Here is a 13923-nt window from a genome sequence, read left to right on the forward strand (position 1 = left end):
CTAGGTGAGGCCTGGGCCCCATGTTGGCTTCTAGATCAAAAAACAAAGTAGAAACTGATATTAGAGCTGATATCTCTAAATCTATGCTGGCATCTCACTGCTCTCAGAGGTTGGAGGAGATAGAGGGAGGTCACTGCAGTCTGTCCAACAGAGAAAACCCCCACTTTGAACAAGTCAGTAATCCATTTCTAAGTAGAAAAAGACTAAAAATAGAAATGAGGTTCTGGTGAGATTGAATAAATGGGATGGTTTGATTCTTGCTGCGCGGGCCAAAGTTTGACCTCAATGAAAATTGGGCTTCTTATGGGGAGAGATTAAAATGAATTAGATATCTTTGGTTGAGATGGTAGGAGGGAGGAATTCAATGTGATCAAGTATGCGGGAGGAGATAATTGTGGAATAGAACATTCTACATCTTCCTCAGTGACATATTATCAATGTAATCCTTTTTAAAACATTTTATGAGGGAGGATGTTTGGTTTGTGGGTAAAATGCAAATTCCTTAATGCCAACGCTTGGCATGTAATATGTGGGAATATTTCCTAACTGATAGGCAATATTTAACCTTCAAAAGGAAGAAGTAATATGGTTAAGAGACAGAGACAGACAGTGGTGGGAGAAGGGTATTATAAAATAGAAGGTGTGAAGTATGCAGCAGTCTATATTGAACTGTCTTATTGAATTGGGATTCCATGGTAGTATAAAATGGTGCTGGTTATCATTAGAAACCACCACACTTCACTTACATAATGAATGTTCCAATGATGTATTAGTGTAGCTTTTAGCCAACAATTGATGTCAGAACAGATAGGAATCAACAGGGGGGCATTTAGTTAGGATTTTGAAATGGTGTTATACACCCCTCTAACTATCAGTCTATTACCCAAGCTAATTCCCTGACAGACACCCATGTGTCTTCCTAATGTTGTATGAGTTGTTTGGGAGAGAGAGAGAGACTGATAGAGAGAGAGAAAGAGAAAGACCGAGAGAGAGAGACGGATAGAGAGAGAGAAGAGGAGGGATGAATGGTAGAAGTTAGTTGTAAGTGACAGAAACAAATGGAGCTGGAGGCACTGAGTCTGAGCTATGGGAATATGTGTGTGGGAACAAGAATTCATTACACTCATTTGCGATAACAAGTGCTTGTGATTTTAATTGACTTAATCAACAAATGGAATTAAACCGAGATTTGTAATTAATGGTAATTGATTGAATATCCACTGGGTCACTGTCAGAGTTAAATCCCCATTTCTGGTACTTTCTACTGGAGGGCTTCTAGTTCATCCTTGGTGTCTCCATCTTGTCCACTTTATTAAAAATGGACAGATTAACGAAATAAAGGAGATAAGGAGGAGTATTGATCTGTTACAGAACAACAAAAAACATTCTGCGACATACACTGATCAAAATGACAAGAGAACACAATGTCTCCACTAGTCTTGCTGTAACATGTTGCTATTTTGAGGTCTCTTTCATTTTTATAATGTCATATTCGGAGTAGTATTTCTCTCTGACACTTCAAGTGGATTGCATTTTGGGAAATGTAACCTAAATCTTACATTTGGAGGTACTGTACACCTGTTTTTATTGTATGGAAAGAGGATTAATCGAGACAGATACTTAGGTCTCTATTTCACTGTGCTGTTATTTGCCTGGGATTACTGTAATTACTGTACATGCTCTCCCACATGAAAAAAATGATATAGTATAATATGGTATAAATACTATAGTATTCACTAAAGTGTTTTTGCTGACTTTACTGTAGTATTCACTGTAGTGTTTTTGCTGACTTCACTGTAGTATTTTTGAGGATTTAGTATACTGTAGTATTTATTATAGTGTTTTTGTACACTGCTGTGAATACTGTAGTATTTACTGTAGTCTTTAATGTAGTATAATGTAGTATTTACAGTTAACTGTAGCATCAATACTGTAGTAAAAGAAAACTGTAGTATATACTATAGTAATCAATCAAATCAAATCAAATTTATTTTTATATAGCCCTTCGTACATCAGCTGATATCTCAAAGTGCTGTACAGAAACCCAGCCTAAAACCCCAAACAGCAAGCAAAGCATGTGAAAGAAGCACGGTGGCTAGGAAAAACTCCCTAGGAAAAACTCCATAGAAAGGCCAAAAACCTAGGAAGAAACCTAGAGAGGAACCAGGCTATGAGGGGTGGCCAGTCCTCTTCTGGCTGTGCAGGGTGGATATTATAACAGAACATAGTCAAGATGTTAAAATGTTAAAATGTTCATAAATGACCAGCATGGTCAAATAATAATAATCATAGTAGTTGTCGAGGGTGCAACAAGCACGTCCGGTGAACAGGTCAGGGTTCCATAGCCGCAGGCAGAACAGTTGAAACTGGAGCAGCAGCACGGCCAGGTGGACTGGGGACAGCAAGGAGTCATCATACCAGGTAGTCCTGAGGCATGGTCCTAGGGCTCAGGTCCTCCGAGAGAAAGACAGAAAGAGAGAAAGAGAGAATTAGAGAGAGCATATTTAAATTCACACAGGACACCGGATAAGACAAGAGAAATACTCCAGATGTAACAGACTGACCCTAGCCCCCCGACACATAAACTACTGCAGCATAAATACTGGAGGCTGAGACAGGAGGGATCAGAAGACACTGTGGCCCCATCCGATGATACCCCCGGACAGGGCCAAACAGGCAGGATATAACCCCACCCACTTTGCCAAAGCACAGCCCCCACACCACTAGAGGGATGTCTCCAACCACCAACTTACCGTCCTAAGACAAGGCCGAGTATAGCCCACAACGATCTCCGCCATGGCACAACCCAAGGGGGGGGCGCCAACCCAGACAGGAAGACCACGTCAGTGACTCAACCCACTCAAGTGACGCACCCCTCCCATGGACGGCATGGAAGAACACCAGTAAGCCAGTGACTCAGCCCCTGTAAAAGGGTTAGAGGCAGAGAATCCCAGTGGAAAGAGGGGAACCGGCAAGGCAGAGACAGCAAGGGCGGTTCGTTGCTCCAGCCTTTCCGTTCACCTTCACACTCCTGGGCCAGACTATACTTAATCATAGGACCTACTGAAGAGATAAGTCTTCAGTAAAGACTTAAAGGTTGAGACTGAGTCTGCGTCTCTCACATTGGTAGGCAGACCATTCCATAAAAATGGAGCTCTATAGGAGAAAGCTCTACCTCCAGCCGTTTGCTTAGAAATTCTAGGGACAATTAGGAGGCCTGCGTCTTGTGACCGTAGCGTACGTGTAGGTATGTATGGCAGGACCAAATCGGAAAGATAGGTAGGAGCAAGCCCATGTAATGCTTTGTAGGTTAGCAGTAAAACCTTGAAATCAGCCCTTGCCTTAACAGGAAGCCAGTGTAGGGAGGCTAGCACTGGAGTAATATGATCAAATTTTTTGGTTCTAGTCAGGATTCTAGCAGCCGTATTTAGCACTAACTGAAGTTTATTTAGTGCTTTATCCGGGTAGCCGGAAAGTAGAGCATTGCAGTAGTCCAGCCTAGAAGTAACAAAAGCATGGATTAATTTTTCTGCGTCATTTTTGGACAGAAAGTTTCAGATTTTTGCAATGTTACGTAGATGGAAAAAAGCTGTCCTTGAAACAGTCTTGATATGTTCTTCAAAAGAGAGATCAGGGTCCAGAGTAACGCCGAGGTCCTTCACAGTTTTATTTGAGACGACTGTACAACCATCCAGATTAATTGTCAGATTCAACAGAAGATCTCTTTGTTTCTTGGGACCTAGAACAAGCATCTCTGTTTAAAAGTAGAACGTTTGCAGCCATCCACTTCTTTATGTCTGAAACACAGGCTTCTAGCGAGGGCAATTTTGGGGCTTCACCATGTTTCATTGAAATGTACAGCTGTGTGTCGTCCGCATAGCAGTGAAATTTAACATTATGTTTTCGAATGACATCCCCAAGAGGTAAAATATATAGTGAAAACAATAGTGGTCCTAAAACGGAACCTTGAGGAACACCGAAATTTACAATTGATTTGTCAGAGGACAAACCATTCACAGAGACAAACTGATATCTTTCCGACAGATAAGATCTAAACCAGGCCAGAACTTGTCCATGTAGACCAATTTGGGTTTCCAATCTCTCCAAAAGAATGTGGTGATCGATGGTATCAAAAGCGGCACTAAGATCTAGGAGCACGAGGACAGATGCAGAGCCTCGGTCTGACGTCATTAAAAGGTCATTTACCACCTTCACAAGTGCAGTCTCAGTGCTATGATGGGGTCTAAAACCAGACTGAAGCGTTTCGTATACATTGTTTGTCTTCAGGAAGGCAGTGAGTTGCTGTGCAACAGCTTTTTCTAAAATCTTTGAGAGGAATGGAAGATTCGATATAGGCCGATAGTTTTTTATAATTTCTGGATCAAGATTCTGCTTTTTCAAGAGAGGCTTTATTACTGCCACTTTTAGTGAGCTTGGTACACATCCGGTGGATAGAGAGCCGTTTATTATGTTCAACATAGGAGGGCCAAGCACAGGAAGCAGCTCTTTCAGTAGTTTAGTTGGAATAGGGTCCAGTATGCAGCTTGAGGGTTTGGAGGCCATGATTATTTTCATCATTGTGTCAAGAGATATAGTACTAAAACACTTTAGTATCTCCCTTGATCCTAGGTCCTGGCAGAGTTGTGTAGACTCAGGACAATGGAGCTTTGGAGGAATACCCAGATTTAAAGAGTAGTCTGTAATTTGCTTTCTAATGATCATGATCTTTTCCTCAAAGAAGTTCATAAATGTATTACTGCTGAAGTGAAAGCCATCCTCCATTTGCGAAGGCTGCTTTTTAGTTAGCTTTGCGACAGTATCAAAAAGAAATTTCGGATTGTTCTTATTTTCCTCAATTAAGTTGGAAAAATAGGATGATCGAGCAGCAGTGAGGGCTCTTCGATACTGCACGGTACTGTCTTTCCAAGCTAGTCGGAAGACTTCCAGTTTGGTGTGGCGCCATTTCCGTTCCAATTTTCTGGAAGCTTGCTTCAGAGCTCGTGTATTTTCTGTATACCAGGGAGCTAGTTTCTTATGACAGATGTTTTTAGTTTTTAGGGGTGCAACTGCATCTAGGGTATTGCGCAAGGTTAAATTGAGTTCCTCGGTTAGGTGGTTAACTGATTTTTGTCCTCTGACGTCCTTGGGTAGGCAGAGGCAGTCTGGAAGGGCATCAAGGAATCTTTGGGTTGTCTGAGAATTTATAGCACGACTTTTAATGCTCCTTGGTTGGGGTCTGAGCAGATTATTTGTTGCAATTGCAAACGTAATAAAATGGGGGTCCGATAGTCCAGGATTATGAGGAAAAACATTAAGATCCACAACATTTATTCCATGGGACAAAACTAGGTCCAGAGTATGACTGTGGCAGTGAGTAGGTCCAGAGACATGTTGGACAAAACCCACTGAGTCGATGATGGCTCCGAAAGCCTTTTGGAGTGGGTCTGTGGACTTTTCCATGTGAATGTTAAAGTCACCAAAAATTAGAATATTATCTGCTATGACTACAAGATCCGATAGGAATTCAGGGAACTCAGTGAGGAACACTGCATATGGCCCAGGAGGCCTGTAAACAGTAGCTATAAAAAGTGAGTGAGTAGGCTGCATAGATTTCATGACTAGAAGCTCAAAAGACGAAAACGTCATTGTTTTTTTTGTGTAAATTGAAATTTGCTATCGTAAATGTTAGCAACACCTCCGCCTTTGCCGGATGCACGGGGGGTATGGTCACTAGTGTAACCAGGGGATGAGGCCTCATTTAACACAGTAAATTCATCAGGCTTAAGCCATGTTTCAGTCAGGCCAATCACGTCAAGATTATTATCAGTGATTAGTTCATTGACTATAACTGCCTTGGAAGTGAGGGATCTAACATTAAGTAACCCAATTTTGAGATGTGAGGTATCACAATCTCTTTCAATAATGGCAGGAATGGAGGAGGTCTTTATACTAGTGAGATTGCTAAAGCGAACACCGCCATTTTTAATTTTGCCCAACCTAGATCGAGGCACAGACACGGTCTCAATGGGGAAAGCTGAGCTGACTACGCTGACTGTGCTAGTGGCAGACTCCACTAAGCTGGCAGGCTGGCTAACAGCCTGCTGCCTGGCCTGCACCCTATTTCATTGTGGAGCTAGAGGAGTTAGAGCCCTGTCTATGTTCGTAGATAAGATGAGAGCACCCCTCCAGCTAGGATGGAGTCCGTCACTCCTCAACAGGCCAGGCTTGGTCCTGTTTGTGGGTGAGTCCCAGAAAGAGGGCCAATTATCTACAAATTCTATCTTTTGGGAGGGGCAGAAAACAGTTTTCAACCAGCGATTGAGTTGTGAGACTCTGCTGTAGAGCTCATCACTCCCCCTAACTGGGAGGGGGCCAGAGACAATTAATCGATGCCGACACATCTTTCTAGCTGATTTACACGCTGAAGCTATGTTGCGCTTGGTGACCTCTGACTGTTTCATCCTAACATCGTTGGTGCCGACGTGGATAACAATATCTCTATACTCTCTACACTCGCCAGTTTTAGCTTTAGCCAGCACCGTCTTTAGATTAGCCTTAACGTCGGTAGCCCTGCCCCCTGGTAAACAGTGTATGATCGCTGGATGATTAGTTTTAAGTCTAATACTGCGGGTAATGGAGTCGCCAATGACTAGGGTTTTCAATTTGTCAGAGCTAATGGTGGGAGCCGTCGGCGTCTCAGACCCCACAACGGGAGGAGTAGAGACCAGAGAAGTCTCGGCCTCCGACTCCGACTCGCTTAATGGGGAGAACCGGTTGAAAGTTTCTGTCGGCTGTATAAGCGACACCGGTTGAGCATTCCTACAGCGTTTCCCTCCAGAAGCCATGAGAAAGTTGTCCAGCTGCGGGGACCGTGCGAGGGGGTTTATACTAACGTTACTATCTGTACTTACTGGTGACACAGACGCTGTTTCATCCTTTCCTACACTGAAATTACCCTTGCATAACGATTGCGTCTGAAGCTGGGCTTGCAGCACAGCTATCCTTGCCGTAAGGCGATCGTTCTCCTGTATATTATAAGTACAACGACTGCAATTAGAAGGCATCATGTTAATGTTACTTAGCTTCGGCTGTTTGAAGTCCTGACGAACCATGTCCAGATAAAACCTCCGGGGTGAAAAAGTTGAATGAAAAAAGTTGAGTGAGGGAAAAAGTAAAAATATGAATGAAAAAAGTTGAGTGAGGGAAAAAGTAAAAATATACGGTAATGAAAAAGTAAAAAACCGTCAGGTAGCAAAGTAAGATCGGCAACAAAACGCACAGCAGCGTAAACAAGTCTGATGAATGTAGTGTTTTTGAGGACTGTAGTATACAGTAGTATTTATGGTAGTGTTTTTGCAGACATTACTGTAGTATTTACTATAGTGTTTTTGTTTTATTATCTTTGACATAGAAGTGGAGACTTTCTCCTTCAGGAAACCTACTGGAAAAATACTAAAAGAGCACATTTTCTATAACATGTAGGTAGGTAGGCCTGGGGTCTGAACGGATAGTTCAGAGCTTCTGCTCTTCTCTGTAGGGAACACAATATATGGTCTATACTTGGCATGTAGGTTTGTCATTTATGGGTGGCACAAATGGTGATATGGGGAGGGGAATGGGTATATGCAAATATAATATTTTGTTACTTTAGTTTATTTAGTAAATATTTTCTAAACTCTGCTTTCTTAAAACTGCATTGTTGGTTAATAAAGGTTGTATTTGTGTTGTGTGTTGTATTCGGTGCATGTGACAAATACAATTTGATTTGATCAGGCCTTTGATAGAACACGGTGATAGAACACGGTGATACGGTGATAGAACACGGTGATAGAACACGGTGATAGAACATGGTGATACGGTGATAGAACACAGTGATAGAACACTGTGATACGGTGATAGAACACGGTGATACGGTGATAGAACACGGTGATAGAACACGGTGATAGAACACGGTGATACGGTGATAGAACACGGTGATAGAACACGGTGATAGAACATGGTGATACGGTGATAGAACACAGTGATAGAACACTGTGATACGGTGATAGAACACGGTGATAGAACACGGTGATAGAACATGGTGATACGGTGATAGAACACAGTGATAGAACACTGTGATACGGTGATAGAACACGGTGATACGGTGATAGAACACGGTGATAGAACACGGTGATAGAACACGGTGATACGGTGATAGAACACAGTGATAGAACACTGTGATACGGTGATAGAACACGGTGATACGGTGATAGAACACGGTGATAGAACACGGTGATACGGTGATAGAACACGGTGATAGAACACGGTGATAGAACACGGTGATACGGTGATAGAACACGGTGATAGAACACGGTGATAGAACACGGTGATACGGTGATAGAACACGGTGATAGAACACGGTGATACGGTGATAGAACACGGTGATAGAACACGGTGATAGAACATGGTGATACGGTGATAGAACACAGTGATAGAACACTGTGATACGGTGATAGAACACGGTGATACGGTGATAGAACACGGTGATAGAACACGGTGATACGGTGATAGAACACGGTGATAGAACACGGTGATAGAACACTGTGATACGGTGATAGAACACGGTGATACGGTGATAGAACACGGTGATAGAACACGGTGATAGAACACGGTGATACGGTGATAGAACACGGTGATACGGTGATAGAACACGGTGATAGAACATGGTGATACGGTGATAGAACACAGTGATAGAACACTGTGATACGGTGATAGAACACGGTGATACGGTGATAGAACACGGTGATAGAACACGGTGATACGGTGATAGAACACGGTGATAGAACACGGTGATAGAACACGGTGATACGGTGATAGAACACGGTGATACGGTGATAGAACACGGTGATAGAACACGGTGATAGAACACGGTGATACGGTGATAGAACACGGTGATAGAACACGGTGATAGAACACGGTGATACGGTGATAGAACACGGTGATACGGTGATAGAACACGGTGATAGAACACGGTGATAGAACACGGTGATAGAACACGGTGATAGAACACGGTGATACGGTGATAGAACACGGTGATACGGTGATAGAACACGGTGATAGAACACTGAGGAGGACCTGATGAGCTCTAAATACTAATCTCTAATAGGTTGCATCCCAAATGGCACCATATTCCCTATATACAATACACTACTTTTGACCAGGCCCTATTGGATAGTGCGCTATATAGGGAATAGGGTGCCATTTGGAACACATCTATAGTCACCTCTAACAGCCTCTACATTGAGTTGCCGGGCCGACCCGTGTTGCATATTACCAGAATCCTGAGATTCCTTTATTAAAAAGCACCTGATAAATGTAGATGGATGTAGATTTTTTTAGGGGGTGCTAGAGCACACTCAGCACCCCTACTTCCTGCAGCTATGTGGGCTGGACAATTCAGTTCAGTTGAGAGATAGCTTGGTTTTGTTGTCTTTTTTGTTGGGGGTTTCTGATATCAGGATAGGGACAATAGAGCGTCTTGGAGAGACGCCAGGTTCTCAGCAGCGCTGACTGGTAGCCCTTCCCGACGCTCGGCCTGAAATGGACTCATTGTATGGTTCTCTCTCTGCATACAGGGGGAAAGCAGGCCACTCCACCAGTGCCCCATGTATTTGGAAAAGCTTTTTAGCAAATATTGGCAGACTATACCCCTAGCCTCTGTGTCAATAAGGCTAAGACTCAATGGGGAGGAGAAATCAGTTTATGAAACCAGTAATGCAGAAAGAATGAGGCCGGAGGATTTGTGAGGAGGGAGTCTGAAAATGTAAAAAGCTCGATATTGCAATGCCCATTTAGCATGATGCTATTGGCCCTAGTTTTTAGCTCTTTAGTCTAACAAGCCCATTTAGCATGATGCTATTGGCCCTAGTTTTTAGCTCTTTAGTCTAACAATGCCCATTTAGCATGATGCTATTGGCCCTAGTTTTTAGCTCTTTAGTCTAACAATGCCCATTTAGCATGATGCTATTGGCCCTAGCTTTTAGCTCTTTAGTCTAACAATGCCCATTTATTTAGAATGATGCTATTGGCCATAGCTTTTAGCTCTTTAGTCTAACAATGCCCATTTAGCATGATGCTATTGGCCCTAGCTTTTAGCTCTTTAGTCTAACAATGCCCATTTATTTAGCATGATGCTATTGGCCCTAGCTTTTAGCTCTTTAGTCTAACAATGCCCATTTATTTAGCATGATGCTATTGGCCCTAGCTTTTAGCTCATTAGTCTAGCAATGCCCATTTATTTAGCGTAATGCTATTGGCCCTAGTTTTTAGCTCTTTAGTCTAACAATGTGGAGCAGTAGTAGCTGATATTGACATCAGTTGCCTTTACTTGGCTTGACATAGCCTACCTATAGGTACCACAGGAGGCTGCTGAGGGAAGGACAGCACATAATAATGACTGGAATGGAGTAAATTAAATGGTATCAAGCACATGGAAACCACTTGTTTGATACCGTTCCATTTATACCGTTCAAGCCCATGCTCCCCAATTAAGGTGATAGGTACATAAGAACCACCGAGAGAGAAATAAGCAGCGTTAGGAGCTAGTACGTTTACCCATTGCAATGACCCTGTAATGTGGCTGAGGGTGTATGTGCTAATCTGAATCTATCTGAGTGTATCTACAATATGATTGTGTCCCAAATGGCACAATATTCTTTATATACAATAGTGCACAAATTTTGACTAGGGTCTATAGAGCTCTGGTCAAAAATAGGAATATATAGGAATACGGGTGCAAATTTGGGATGCAGCCTACACTATATATACAAAAGTATGTGGACACCCCTTCAAATTAGAGGATTCGGCTATTTTAGCCACACCCGTTGACAGGTGTATAAAATCGAACACACAGCCATGCAATCTCCATAGACAAACATTGGCAGTAAAATGGCCTTACTGAAGAGCTCAGTGACTTTCAACATGGCACTGTCATAGGATGCCACTTTTCCAACAAGTCAGTTCATCAGATTTATGCCCTGCTTGAACTGCCCCGGTCAACTGTCAGTGTTGGTATTGTGACGTGGAAACGGCTAGGAGCAACAACGGCTCAGCCGCGAAGTGGTAGGCCACACAAGCTCACAGAACGGGACTGCCGAGTGCTGAAGTGCGTAGCGCATAAAAATCGCCTGTCCTCGGTTTCAACACTCACTACCGAGTTCTAAACTGCCTTTTGAAGCACTGTCAGCACAAGAACTGTTCGTCGGGAGCTTCATGAAATGGGTTTTCATGGCCAAAAAGCCACACACAAGCCTAAGATCACCATGTGCAATTCCAAGCGTCGGCTGAAGTGGTGTAAAGCTTGCCGCTATTGGACTCTGGAGCAGTGGAAACACATTCTCTGGAGGGATGAATCATGCTTTACCATCTGGCAGTCCAACGGACGAATGCTACCTGCCCGAATGCATAGTGCCAAGTTTGGTGGTGGAGGAATAATAGTCTGGGGCTGTTTTTCATGGTTCGGGCTAGTCCCCTTAGTTCCAGTGAAGGGAAATCTACCGCATACAATGACATTATAGATGATTCTGTGCTTCCAACTTTGTGGCAACAGTTTGGGGAAGGCCCTTTCCTGTTTCAGCATGACAATGCCCCCGTGCACAAAGCAAAGTCCATACAGAAATGGTTTGTCGAGGTCGGTGTGAAAGAACTTGACTGGCCTGCTCAGATCCCTGACCTCAACCCCATCGAACACCTTTGGGATGAATTGGAACGCCGACTGCGAGCCAGGCCTAATCGCCCAACATCAGTGCCTGACCTAACTAATGCTCTTCTGGCTGAGTCCCCGCAGCAATGTTCCAACATTGAGAGGAAAGCCTTCCCAGAAGAGTGGAGGCTGTTAATTCAGCAGGGGTACCAACTCCATGTTAATGCCCCTGATTTTGGAATGAGATGTTCGACGAACAGGTCATGTAGTGTATATGTATGTATTGTTCAGTCATCTGTCTGTTGTCGAGGGGCCACTGACTCTCTAAACCTAAAACTATGGCTGTTGTACATTGTACAGGATAACTTTATCACTTACAACAACCATCGCCCTTTGTCTCAGAACAGTCATTGCATTTTGCAATCACATTACCTGTTTAAAAAGACCAGGGAGGGCTGTAAATATATGCTAAAACAGGGTGGAAACTGCCGATAAAAATACAATTTAAATGTAATAGTGTTTAATATTTATTGTAAAATGTAAAGTTAATGTAAGGGAATGCTTTGCAGAGCGAGCAGGATTTACATAAATTGTTCTCCCAATGATTATGTCCTTTTGCACACAGACAGAAAGGAGCTCTGGTTCTCTAGTCGCTATCATTGCTGCATATTTAAAAAGGGGGGTCTTGGCCTGAGCCACACACACACACAGACGCGCACACACACACACACACACACACACACACACACACACACACACACACACACACACACACACACACACACACACACACACACACACACACACAGGTGTCTCCCTGTTTAAGAAAGTGTTAGTATGTGTTCTGGTTGTGGCAGTTCAGGTTCCATGATGACATCACACCACCACAAGCTGCAGCAGCTAGAGTATTAAAGTTAAGGCAGTCTACAGCGGAAGCTTTGCCCTTTTAATGTTGAATATTTCTTCTCTTTATGGCAGGCATAAAAGGGCTTAGGAGCCTGATTTACATGCTCCTGACAGGGAATATTGTTGTGGAAACCTCATCAGGGGTGCAGGGGTAGTGAGGGTAGTCAGGGTAGTAGTGAGGGTAGTCAGGGTAGTAGTGAGGGTAGTCAGGATAGTAGTGAGGGTAATCAGGGGAGTAGTGAGGGTAGTCAGGGTAGTAGTGAGGGTAGTCATACGGGTAGTGAGGGTAGTCATGGGTAGTGAGGGTAGTCAGGGGGCTAGTGAGGGTAGTCAGGGTAGTAGTGAGGGTAGTCAGGGTAGTAGTGAGGGTAGTCAGGGGTAGTGAGGGTAGTCAGGGTAGTAGTGAGGGTAGTCAGGGGAGTAGTGAGAGTACTCAGGGGGGTAGTGAGAGTACTCAGGGGGGTAGTGAGAGTAGTCAGGGTAGTATGAGGGTAGTCAGGGTAGTAGTGAGAGTAGTCAGAGAGGTAGTGAGGGTAGTCGGGGTAGTAGTGAGGGTAGTGAGGGTAGTCGGGGTAGTAGTGAGGGTAGTCAGGGGAGTAGTCAGGGGCGTAGTGAGAGTATTCAGGGGGGTAGTGAGAGTAGTCAGGGGCTAGTAAGAGAAGTCAGGGGCTAGTGAGGGTAGTCAGGAGGGTAGTGAGAGTAGTCAGGGGAGTAGTGAGGATAGTCAAAGGAGTAGTGAAGGTAGTCAGGGAAGTAGTGAGGGTAGTCAGGGGGGTAGTGAGAGTAGTCAGGGGAGTAGTGAGGGTAGTCAAAGGAGTAGTGAAGGTAGTCAGGGAAGTAGTGAGGGTAGTCAGGGGGGTAGTGAGTGTAGTCAGGGGGGTAGTGAGGGTAGTCAGGGGGGTAGTTAGGGTAGTCAGGGGGGTAGGGAGGGCAGTCAGGGGGGAGTGAGGGTAGTCAGGGGGGGAGTGAGGGTAGTCGGGGGGGAGTGAGGGTAGGTCAGGGTAGTGAGGGCAGTCAGCGGGGTAGTGAGGGTAGTCAGGGGGGTAGTGAGGGTAGGTCAGGGGGGGAGTGAGGGCAGTCAGGGGGGTAGTGAGGGTAGTCGGGGGGGAGTGAGGGTAGTCAGGGGGGTAGTGAGAGTAGTCAGGGAGGTAGTGAGGGTAGTCGGGGGGGGGGGGTGGTCAGGGAGGGAGTGAGGGTAGTCGGGGGGGAGTGAGGGTAGTCCCTGGTCGCCCGTGTGGCTGTGGAGAGAAACAGAGGGGTCAGGTCTGTGTCTCACATGGCACCCTATTCCCTATTTAGTGCACTAGTTTTGACCAGGGCCCATAGGGAATATTTGT

The 13923-nt window shown here is 44.3% G+C and overlaps 1 protein-coding gene across 1 annotated transcript in view; it reads left to right on the forward strand.

The window, feature by feature from the left end:
- The window catches only part of LOC106611224 (A-kinase anchor protein 6), a 286291-nt gene that overhangs the window by 258032 nt on the left and 14336 nt on the right, over window positions 1–13923 (forward strand). The window lies entirely within an intron of this gene.

This window comes from Salmo salar, chromosome 09 (genome assembly GCF_965601325.2).
Source record: "Salmo salar chromosome 09, fSalSal1, whole genome shotgun sequence".
NCBI lineage: Eukaryota > Metazoa > Chordata > Actinopteri > Salmoniformes > Salmonidae > Salmo > Salmo salar.